General features: G+C 44.8%; 1 protein-coding gene across 12 annotated transcripts in view; it reads right to left on the reverse strand.

Annotated features, from left to right (window-relative positions):
- Positions 1-12998, reverse strand: part of Auts2 (activator of transcription and developmental regulator AUTS2) — a 1084317-nt gene that overhangs the window by 897759 nt on the left and 173560 nt on the right. The window lies entirely within an intron of this gene.

A 12998-nucleotide genomic window follows, 5' to 3' on the forward strand; every position in this document is an offset into this window, starting at 1 on the left:
TTTAAGCCCAGACCCTGCCCCACCCCCCAACTTAGACTCCTTGGCACTCTCCTAGTTCTGTCAAGCATGGAATGGAAGATCAGCACCCTGCTGTTGACACCACCTGGCAGAGCAATTGAAATACACTGCCTGCTTCCAAGAAGCAGAATGGGAAGGTCGAATTTTTGCTCTGCCCTGCTGTAGCTTTGGCGATATGGGATATGGTTTTCCCTTTGGTATTGGATGCGGTAGGGAAGGTATTGTCAAAAATGTTTTGTTGTTAGCCCACCCTTTCCCAGGGCTTAGCTAAGGGAAACAGGCATTTAAGCTTGTATGTGTGTGTGGGGGGGGGTAGTTTCTATAACTGTAGCCATTACTGGACTGAACATTTCCACAACACCCAGTCTACAACTACACTATTTATGCACTGTGTGACCTTAAGCATCATTAAGGAAATCCAGGGGATTCACCATTATACCTTTTCTCAAGTCTCTAAGTGGTAGACAGTATAGCTTCTTCTTCATACAGCTTCTTCTTTCTACCTTTCAGTGACTTCCTATGCTTCTTTGTTGTATCATGTTCGAGGTTTTTTAGTTTAAGAGAAAAGACTTTAAGGGGAAAAGGTTTAAAGGAAAGGATGGGGCTAACACACTCTGTACAGAACTAGAGATGAACAGCTTTAAGATGCTCTCTCAATGATTTTGATGCAATGTTCTAGGGCATTAGAAAAATCAGACCAACTAAAGGGGCTTGGGGCTTAATCAGGCAATTCAATTGTAGAGAATACTAGGTGGAAGGTAACCTACTTGTACACTTTGCATTAGTTTATTCCTTACAGCAACTTTTTTGTGAGAATGATTTTCTCAACATATAAGGAAAGGAGATACTCCTACGTTTAAGTAAATTGCCCAAGATCACACAGCTCTTAAGGAGCAGTTAGAATTCAAAACCAAGTTCTTTTGCTCCCTGAGCCCACGTTTTTACAAACTCTACTCTCTCACACAATGCAAAGCTTATAAACCTACCTTTACGTATACATTTTCAAAATTTATTCAACTACACTAAGGCATTATCGTCCTGTAATAAATAAAGTCAAGGAACACAGGAATCAAAAAGGATTTGCCTTAGGCTATAAATCCCAAAACCTCATTGGTATTCTCTTTGGGTTGAGAGGTGCAAATCATTAAGTACTAACTTAGACTAGCTCTTCATAAACTGATACCAGCCTACATTTTCAAAGTTAATTCACATTTTAAGACTTTAAGCCCCTGACAGGAAGAACCTATACTTCTGTCAGACTGCACAGTTGTTTGGAACCAACTCAGTAAACACTGACAATGAATGAGAAGCAATAAACCCAGAAAGGGGAAAAAAATTAAAAGTAACTCAAATGTAGAGCAACTAAAATGGAACTGAACCAACGTGAATGTCTTAGTTGACTCTGGATCTTTCATTAAACCAGTCCTATACACATCAGACTCTATAAGCTTTAGTTATCCAGGTTAGACAGGATCACAATTCTCCCCTACTCCACCCTTATGCCAGGAATGGCACTGCCTTGCTTATGATAGGCAAATACTCTTCCACTATCTTATGCCCCTAGCCCAAGATCACAATTTTAGATCATTCGGCTTTCTATGCCAAACAAAAGGGAGACGTGCGAATTCCCATTTCTTTCCCTTAGTAAGAACAAAGACATCAGGTCACATGATAGGTAGGTACAAGGTGGAACTGAAGCAAAATAAACTCAGTCTCCGGATTTGATTTTTGGCTCCAAATCTTAAGAAACAGAGCATTCACTGTTCTTCTGCCCTGCTGATCTGCCTACCTGTTTATTACCCAAGCTTCTCATTGTCCTTCCAACCCACCTTTATCAGAGTCCTCCTGGACACCCTCACTGGATGCCCTACAGAATCAGCACTGCACGTTCTGTGCTATCACCATGCTTTGTGCCCCTTTCACTGCTGCTGTTTTGTAGTAACTGAACCCATTTATTTGCACATGGATGGTTCACACTAGAGGACTCTAAACAGGAGGCGATGCTTAATTCTGAATTCCAGTGTTCAACGTGGTGCCTGGAACCTACCTGCACTGCATACATAATTTTCACTAGGTATCTCAAAGTCAAGTAATTTTCCCCTAAAAGCCCTAAATACACTCTCTTATCACTCCCTTGTTTAGGAACCTGATAATGCTATATGAGATACTACTCTTGAAAGTAGGTCATTAAACAGAAAAGCAAGTTATCCAGGTAAAGCTACATGTAGAAAGATCCCTGGGGCTTTAGATTTGAGAGTGGACGGAAATGGAATCTTCACATCAGCGTACAAGAACCATGAGTGCAGAGGCCAGAGCAACCACAAGGTTAGACCCCCACACAACTGCGGCTGTACTCTCTGAGTCCTCCCCACGGTGCTCCAACCCATGAACGCAGCTCCCTGAGCTGGCGCAAAGCTACATTTCCTTTGATGATCTACTCTGAAACCCACTAGTCATTAGCTCCTCCAAGCTGTCCTGCCTTACATGAGATCTTTTCTTTTTTAAGTGCAACTTATTGGTGTTCTCAAAGAAATCAGTTTTGCCCTTTAATTCTTTAACTGTAATATAATGCTATTAAGTCCTTCTAAGTGCTGAGAGAAAATGTGGGGAGGGAAGGGGAAGAAAGTCATTATGCAAAGCAGTGAGAGACAGACAAGCAATTGGTTTGGAGTGGGAAATATCAACCTTCTGTTATTGTCTCATAGGCCTCTGGAAATCCTTCATTTATTATAAAGTGCACCGTTTCTGAAATTCACAAAGTTCCTGTAATAAAGCATTCTACAAAAAGCTATAACTTAGGCAAAGCAGGGCAGCTGCACCTAACTCCATGTAGCTCACCCTATGCTATGCATAACCAAGTGGCCTTTGCCCAACAGTCCAGGTGACTTAATACAGAACTACTGGCTCCAACAATGCTGGAGGCAAAAGGCTGGCACCTCAAAACACACTTCTGGTAGCCCAGGATGCTTCCACTGTAGCACTCACGCCTGCATTTTTGGAAAACCCTATGAACTCAAGACTGAGTTTATTTAGAATTTTTAAAAGTATAAAAAGATGTTTTGATACATTAATGGAATATCACCTGAAATAAATCAAATTAATATGTCAAGAACCAACAAAAAGGGGCTGAGGTGCAGCTTAGTGGTAGATCATGTCCTTACCACGTGCAAAGTTCCAGGTCCTATCTCCAGCACCATAAATACTAAAAACCAACAACAGTTTAAAAAAAAAACTCAAAACAAAATGAAACCACATCTTAAAAACATGTTTTGATGTGTTCGTCCCAAATAAGAACGATTCCATAACCTTACTTTTTGTTTCGTTAATCTGGAAGAAGAGAGAACCACATCAGTTACATACCTATTTCTGCTCTTAAGACTTACAGGCATACCACCTCGATGAAGGATGGGGTTATCACCTGTCCTCCTGCCCCAAAAGATTCCGCGGGCAAAACTCCTCCCAGGACCTGGCCCTGCCACCTGCCCAAAGGGGCCCACGGAAGGCAACTGACTCCTCCCCTGGCCTGACTCTGCCAAGGTTCTGTATAAAGCCCAGATGCCCCTGATGGCCCATGGCCATTGCGTCGGGAAGATGTGCCCCTACGATATCGCGGGCCCAGGAGGTCTGCCTCCACTTTTATGTCTGTATTCCCTCCCCTATGCTTTCATTTGGTTCCCTGACCAGGAAACGGGATGTTATGGGGTTCCTTTCACCGCTCCCCATCCCAGCGGATATCCAGAGACCTCGGGAGCAGAGGCCGCCCTAGGGAGAGGTTGGGGAGAGGCCATCTGCGCTCCCTCCGCGCAGGGCCCGCTCCGGCTCCCCTGAAGCCTCCAACTACCTGGACGCGCGGGGGCGAGTCCGGGTGGGGAGCTCCGGCTCTGCGGAGGCCTGCGGGCCCGGAACTGCCATCCCCACAAGAGGCCGCGCCAGCGCCACCGCGTTTCCCACCAACGAGGAAGAGGGGCCCGCGCCCGTCAGGTCACTGACCCTCGTGGAAACAAGGTGCACTGCCTCCAGTCTCCACAGGTTCCACCAGCCTCGACCTCCCCCTCCACTGCCCTCCCCCAAAGCCCGTGGCTGCCGGAGCAGCCTCAGGGCTCGGGCTGCTCTGATGGGCTCCACCGCCGTCGGCAGCCCAGCCCGCAGACAGGGCTGAGGCCACGGGAGGCGGCCCAGGTGCGGGAGTGCGGCAGGTCCAGGGCACCCCTGCCATCCCCGTGGGACTTCGAAGCGGCGGCTTTCTGCTTCCTGGGCACCAACCCCATGGCCGCACGACCCGCGTTCCCACACCAGGCTTCTGCGCAGACCCCTCCCCCGACCCAAGACCCTCTCGGCTCCAGGCAGCAGGCAGGTGTTTTCCTTCAGAAGAAATTCTAAGGGCACAAGCACCGGGCAGACTCCTGCCGTAAATGGTTGAGAGTTACCAAGAAATCAGTCAGGATCCTCTCTTCTGAGCGAAGCCCCGCCAGAACTCCCGGAGGAAAAGTCGGAAGCTGCTGCCCCCTAGAGGCCGCAGGACCGAGCGCTGCCCTCCAGGCCAACAGTCTAGCACAGGCACCCCTACTTCTGCCGTTTGTCCAGAGGGAAGCCTCGACCTCAAGAGTAATAAGTTATTTTAATTATGGCTGTTTCTTTCTTCTAGAACTTTTCAAAATTAAGTTCTATATTTTTTACCTCATTTTATGGTGAATTCACATTTGATTCTGAACACAATATATATTCTTCTGATTGGTCTTATTTTGGGGAGTGGGGTTACTGGGGATTGAACTCAGTGGCACTTCACCACTGAGCCACATCCACAATCCTGTTTTGTATTTTATTTTATTTTATTTTATTTTGCAGTGCTGACAACTGAACCCAGGGCCTTGTGCTTGTGAGGCAAGTACTCTACCAAATAAGCTATCTTCCCAGCCCTATTTTGTATTTTACTTAGAGACAGGGTCTCACTGAGTCGCTTTGTGCCTCACTTTTGCTGAGACTGGCTTTGAACTCATCATCCTCCTGCCTCAGCCTCCAGAGCTTAGGGATTACAGGCGTGCGCAACCGCACCCAGAACAGTCTTATTTTTTAAAGGCTTTCACACCGTTTTTGTTCAGAGGGTGAATTTTTCAAGGGTTAACTCTCAATCAACTAGAGGCTTTAATAAACATCTGTAACATTATACGGGACATCTGCCTACAAACAGTTACAAGATCTGTTTCCTGTCTGTCTCACATACCTACGTACACCAGTGTATTGTCCCGTCCACTTGTGTCTGTGTATCAAAATTGGCATACAGGTGATTAAGTTAAGTTAAAATTTTAAAAACTGGATCCAAATACCTTTAATTCATGAGTTAAAAGGTTCACTTTACATTGGGTAAACAAATGAAGAGTAAAGATGTCCTTAAAAATTACTAACACAAATTTTTCAAGGTGATCAAATTCCTAATAAAATGTTGACGTCTATAGAATGTCTAAATGTAATATATACCCATTGTTTCTAGGATATTTCCCCAACAAGGAAGAGATAGCTAATGCTGTTTGATACACGTGTCTGATAGGAGATTCATTGTAAATGTGTTTGTTAGAGACATCTGATTAATCTACAAAGTCACCCTTTACCCACAGTCAAGTTAAAGAGCCAATGAGGCCTGGAAGTGACTGTTGAGCACCCAGCACCACTGTGGTCCTCTGAAGTTAGGGGCATCACCAACCAGCACTCATGCAGCTACAGCTGAATCCCCAGACTGCCCCCCACTCCTTCCCCTCTCCCTTGCCATCGTCGTCCCTGTCCCTCCCCTCCACAATATCCTGCAGACCTCCATCAGGTTCAGAGACCTCTTTGCCCTTTTATTCCTACATCCAACACCAGCCTTCTTATTCTCCAAAGAGGTAAGACTTCCATTTGGTCTCTAGCAGATGGGTACCCTGTGCAAAGACCCAGCGTTTTGGCTAGCCAGGACCCCAGGGGGTCCCCCATCACTGAAATTGGGGTAAAGATGGTTCCCCAGTCCCCAATGGGAAAAGTCCAGTCCAGTGACTGACACACCAGTGATATTAAGAGTTCAGAGGACACTCTGCTCTGAAACCGTCACTTCTGTCAAGTCTCTCCAAATATCTGCCATCCCTTGGGCTATCTCCTCACCAAATTTTAAGACCCTCTACTCCTAAACTGATCTCAAAATTAAACATCTCATAGGCTCAGCACTCAAACTTGGCCCAAGTATGGAACTTTTTTTTTTTAATTTTATTTTTACAGACTGAATTTTGATTCAATGTACACAAATGGGGTGACACTTTTCATCTGTATGGTTGTACACAATGTAGATTCACACCATTCATGTAATCATGCATATACATAGGGTAATACTGTTTCATTCTACTATCTTTCCTTCCCCCACCATCCAAGTTCCTTCTTTCTTCTCTTCCCCTCCACCCGCCACCCTCCCTTGTTATGTATCATCATTCACTTATGGGAGAAAACATTCAGCCTTTAGTTTTTGAGGCTTGGCCTATTTCACTTAGCATGATATTCTCCAACTTCATTTACCAGCAAATATCGTAATTTTATTCTTCTTTATGACTGAGCAATATTCCATTTTGTATATATACCACAGTTTCTTTATCCATTCATCAACTGAAGGGCATCTTGGTTTTTTCCACAATCTAGCTATCATGAATTGAGCTGTTACAAACATTGATGTGGAAAGCCCCTGTGGCTCGTGGCCCCACCAGACCCTCTAATATACCTTCTGTGTCACTGAGGTCCTTTGGGTATAAACTGAGGAGTGGGATAGTTGGATCAAATGGTGGGTCCATTCCAAGTTTTCCTGAGGAATCTCCACCAAGTTTGGAACTCCTATTAAAGAAATTCTCCAGGCTTTAGAAAAATACTTAATACAGAATTGCAAGTAGTCTAAGTTCCCTACTTCCAGGCCTTTTTGCTCCACTCAAACCCTTCTCTATGCTAACCTCGTTCTACTTTGCAGTTACTAATTATGGACTCACAACTTTCTTCTTCATTCACAGCTCCAAACATAGCTGATAAGCCCCCTCCCCTAACAGATCCTGGGGTCCCACAGACTCCCCTCGGGCTTCCCCCACCCCTTCAGGTTCCCTTCCACAAAGCCAACTCCCCCATTAGATCTTCCCCCACAAACCCCACATTCTCCTTCTCTATTACAATCCCCTCCCCATACACACACAAAAACTCTCCCAGTACAATATGTGTTCTCTCTCCGAGAGGTGGAGGGAAGTGAAGGGACCATCCAAGTCCACATTCCCTTCTCCATGATAGACATGTCCCAAACAGAGGACAAATTGGGCTTATTTTCTGAAAACCCCACTAAATATAGAAAAGGGGTTTACCCATCTGACTCAGGCCTTGGACAGACAAATACTACATATTAACATCCATTCTGACCAATGACCAATGTGGGGACCAATGTCCCCACATTTGGCAGGTGGCAAGGGATCATTCAGATTTCCTACATGAAAACCCCCATATCCACCCCGCAGCAGAGGCTGCCATCCCCACAGCTGACCCTGAATGGACATATCAGTCTCAAGATGCTGGAGTCATTAGACTTCAGCACATGACTATCTGACTCCTTGAAAGCATGGCAAAAAATTCTCATACCAGGCTAATTGGCACAAGGTAAAGGAAATTACCCAAAGACCTGATGAAAACCCAGCCCTCATTTTGGCCCAGCCTACTGATGCTGTTACCAAATTTCAAACCTAGACCTGAACAGTCCCCTGGTGGCATTCTCTCTCTCCATTTTCATTTTATCAGGGGGTCTGCACCTGATAGTCACAAAAAAACTTAAGACAGTTAGAAAAGGGCCAGCCCCATGACACCTCACCAACAGCTTTCAGATACTGCTTTCAAAGATTTAACAATAGAGAAGATGAGGCCAAAAAAAGAAAGACAAATATCTTAAAGCTAAATATCAGCTCCTGGCCTCCACCATCCAGAGTTCAAGGAAAGCCCCTGTGGCTCATTGCCCCACCCAACCCTCTAATATCCCCATGGCTCATGGCCCCACCAGACCCTCTAATATACCTCCTGGGCCCTGCTTCAATGTGGGCAAAATGGACACAGGGTAAAAGCCTGCCCTAACCCAACCCCCCCCCCCCCCAAGCCCAGTCCCAGTAAAGGACAATGGGCACTAGAAATTGGATTGTCCCAGGGAAGGAAAACCCTACTCCCAGTACAGCTGCCCTATTCCCAAGAAACATTCCCAAGTTGCTGGAATGAGGGGACCCGGAATCCAATGGCCCTACCACCTCAGATGGCACATCCGAGCAGCCCTGGGTTACAGGGATGGTGAATGGCCATGCAATCTCATTTGTGGCCAACAGTGGGGAAAGCCTTTCACTTTTAACTCAATGGCATGAACATACTTTCAAATCAAATACCCCAATTATGGGAGGCTAGGGGACTCCTACATATCCATTCCTCCCCACCTTTTGCACATTTGGATCCCTTTCATTGTCCCATTACTTTATAATTGTGCCAAGTCACCCCATCCCCCTATCGGGTTGAGATCTCCTCACAAATTAAAAGCCTTCATTATCATTCCCCCTTTAAAGTCCACTACCATCTTTTTAATACATTCTGGCCTGGACCTGGTCCCTGCGCCCCCAAAGCCTCCTGACTGTCCTTTGCTTCCTGGGATTAATCCCACAGTCCGGGATACGTCTCAATTTAAAATAGCAAAGACACCATTCCCCAGTTCATATCCAAGGAAGAGACCTCCCACCCACTATACAACCCTCCCCAAAAATCCTTTAGCCCCCTAACCCTCAAAGATTTATTACATTTATTATAGGTCAAACTCCTTATACCAACCCATGCACCTTATAACTCCACCATTCTCAGAGTAAAGAAATCCAATGGCCAATTCCAGCTAGTACAGGACCTCAGAAAAATCAATGAGGCAGCTATTCCCATATACCTGTAGTTCCCAACCTCTACCCGCTTTTACCTCATATCCCAGCTTCCACCACACAGTTCTCAGTGAGAGAGGTGAAAGAAGCTTTCTTTACTATCCCCTCCATCCTGCCTCAGGCCCACTTTTCACCTTTACCTGAACAGACCCCGACACTAACTACTCGCAGCAGCTCACCTGGACTGTTCTCCCACAAGGCTTCCAAGATAGCTCCCACTACTTTGGCCAGGATCTCCAATACCACCTGGCTACCCTAAGTTTATCCCTTAGCCACCTTTTACAGTATATAGATGATCCCCTGCTCCATAGCCCCTCACTAAAGTATTCCACATGTCACAGTAGCATCCTGCTCAACTCCCTGGCCTCCTGGGGGTACTGGGTTTCTCAATCTAAGGCCCAACTCTACTCCCCTCAGGTACCATATTTAGGCATTCTATTAGCCCCCTCCTTCTGCACCATACTTCCAGAGAGACTCCAGGCTTTCAAAGACATTCCCCTACTGACCATCAAAATGGACATGCTGTCCCTCTTTACACCTTTTTAACTATTTTCACATTTGGATACCAAAATTCTCCCTCATAACCAAAACTCTTTACGAGGGGAACCTTTCAGATCCTATTCTATCTCCCTGTTCTTTTTCCCTCTACCATTTCTACTCTCCGGAATTCTCAAGTCCTCAACTCTTTGTCAAACCCTGATGACCCTTTTCTCCTGTCACTCCACTCAGAACACGGACAAGCCTTGGGAGTTCTTTACCAGTAGGCAGGAGACACCCTCCACCCCACTGCATTCCTAGCCAAACAATGAGACTTAGTTCATCAAGGCTGGCCCCAGTGCCTCAAGGCTTACTTATCACTGAAGCCAGGAAATTCACGTTGTATCAACCCATTACTCTTCTTACCACACAATCCCTCCCAGATCTTCTCATTCATCCTTTATTTCTCTCCCTTTCCCCAACCAGAATTCAATTACTGCACGCACAACTCCTGGATCCCCTAACCACCTTCCAGCAAGATTCTTCATTAAACCCTGCCACTCTCCCAACAAAACCCCCTCTTACCCTGCAATTTCTCACTCTTGTCTGGACACGCTTGATTTCTTAATGACCCCTTTTTCACATGTAACTGAAGCTGCTGATCCTCTTGCTTGCCCAAAATTCCTAATATCACTTTCTCAGGCGTCCTTCCACATATTCTTAACAACACTCAGAGACAAATTAAATTTATCATATTTACTCCCCCTTCACCTTTCTCCTCCTCATACACTAGACCTCATTTGGGAACTCCGGCTTCAAGGGACATTCACTGATCTGACCCCCACCCAAATTTCTGTCTTCTCCATATGCTTCCTATGTATCATCTTTAACAGCCACACCAGCCCTGAAACAACAAAGGCAAGAACCTCCTGAATCCTGGTGGTCCTCCTGGTTACATCACGTCATGTCCCCCTTAATAATTCATCCTTCTCATAAAAGCTTTTCTTCCCTGAATTCTGAATTGTACACAGAAACAGTTTCTTCGTAAGGTTAGGATTAGGATTAGGGTTAGCTGGCCCACACCTGCTCCCAGGAACATTTCAAAGCTATTTTCCTGCATTCACAGTCTGAGTTCCCAAAATCACACCAAGGAAGACTGCCTGTGTTTACCACAAAGATCCTTCCACATACACCCCTCTTCAGCTCCAACTGCCAGAATCCTTGTGTCCTCTCCAGAAATCTGAAAGGGTGTCGGGGATTCCCGTACTTCGCCCCTTTACAGCATGAAGCAGTTGGATGTGATATCAATAACCCAATTCGTGATACCCGTCAAGGTCTAAAATAAAGGATATGGTTACCTCCCTATCCCCCCACCTGGCCCTAAATGATCCTGCCACCAACACTCCTCCCATGACCTGGACTTGCCACCTGCCCCCTAAAGGTAACTAACTCCTCCCATGGCCTGGCTCTGCTAAGGCTGCATATAAAACCCAGACCCTTGTGGTAGCTCACAGCAATTTTGTGCCCAAAGAAGTGCCCCTCCAACACTGGATTTAAAAAAATGCTGGTCTATGAAGTCTTACTCCATTTTTTCTTTTTACTTTTATATTTCCTGCCATGTGCTTTCACTCACCATTTACCACAAATACCATCTACATATCTAATAATAATGAAAGCAAATAAATGGCACTGAAACACTTTCTACACACTGTTCTGAAGGTTTAGCATGTGTTTTACCCTTCACAACAAGCACATGAGGTAAAAACTACAATGATCTTATTTCCTAGCTACAGTTTGGTTCACTGACCCCTCCTAACAGACTGTCTCTCTCTTTTTTGCTTTGCTTTATTCATTTATTCTCAACAACCAAATTCACTATAGGTTATACTCTGTGGTGGGGAAACAAGAGCACCAAAGAACTAACAGTATGCTCTGGTCTGCATCATTAATTCACAAACAAAAAAGGCAGCAGCCAGTGCCCAGGAAAGGAGATACAAATGCAAACATATCATAACTTGAGAAGCAACTTGGAGAGCTAAGCTGTTTCCAGCTAAATGCAGAATGGTACATTTCCAATGCCATTAAATTCAAGACGACCACAGCTAATCTCATTGAATTCATAAATGAAACCCACTCTGTGAACATTACATAATTCAACCCCTCAACCTCCCATTTCCTGGACAGCAGTTGATATCTGAAAGGCAATCAACTTCTTTCTCCCCATGGAAAAAGGCAAAACATTCTACTGATGCTGTGTACACACCAAGACGTATTCACTAAAATTGTCTATTTGTGATTTTTGTCTCCCACCTAATTACAGCTGAAATATGATTTATTCCTTGTTCAAGTGTGACAGATTTAATAGATTACTCAATATTGGTTTATCCAGTCATGTCAGAATTACAGTACCAATGTTCACCAGGGACATGCCTATATCAATTTTAAGCTCCATATAGTTCAATGAAATTATCAGAGTTGCAGGACATCATGAACTTGTTTTGGTCTCTGTGTCAAGAGACTCAGGGTTATTTGCTGATTTTCCCTTCATGTTCTATTTCACTCACAAAGTGGGGAAAAGGATATATGAGACATGTGCTGAAACGCTGCCCCACGTGCTCCACAGTAGGGATGCCGAGGGCCCTGTCTATGAAGAAGGATGTTGGCATGCTACCTGCAGCCTTGAGACTGGCGAAGCCCATCAGGCCACCTTTCCCTGTTCAACTAGGAGAGTATGTAAAAACCAAGCACCTCCTCGCAGGAACTCCTCTTCTCCGGCCACCTCATTCTCTCATTTCCTCCTCTGGGACTCATTTCCCTTCAACTCCCCTTCTCAAAAACTTGTCCAACAGCACACAACCTTCTCCAGTGTTCAACTTGCACTGATCACTCCCTCAGTTTTCGTTACTAGTTGAAATTCAGTTCTTTTACACAGGGTCTCAGTACACCACCTGAGGATCTTCCACCCCACTCTTCCACATCTTATAGCTTACAGTTCATTGTTGGTTGTGTTGGAACTGTCCTAGCTCCAGCTGCAACTATAAAATGAGTTCACTACCTCATGCAGAAGACATACACATCCTGTGACTAGTCTACCTGTTTCAACTGAGCAGGCTTTTACCTTCTCTGTCCTTTCATTGCCTATGAAAGTGAAATATATTACAATGTACTGCTGTAAAACTGAAGGAGCTAATGTAAATGCTTAACAAAGTACCTAGCAACGAAGTACCTAGCACAAGGAAAGTGCTAAATGTTTTTTAACCTATACTCATTCTTTCATTCAGTTTATAATCTGACATGATAAGAAGAGAGGGTTGGTAGCTTAGATGTGGTCAAACAGCTATTTGGGGCCATGGTCAAGATTTAAGATACTAATTCTACCATATACCATTCCATCAATTACTTGTCTAAGAAACCAATCATTCACAAAAAATCCACAGACACGAGTATTGTACCAAATTCTTAAGAGGAGACAGAACTAAAATGTGGTACCTGAACAAAGGAATATAAAGTCTGATGAGAAAAACTGACTTAGACAATTACAACAGAACTGATGAGACACAGTGATGA

Source organism: Sciurus carolinensis, chromosome 18, assembly GCF_902686445.1.
Source record: "Sciurus carolinensis chromosome 18, mSciCar1.2, whole genome shotgun sequence".
Lineage (NCBI taxonomy): Eukaryota > Metazoa > Chordata > Mammalia > Rodentia > Sciuridae > Sciurus > Sciurus carolinensis.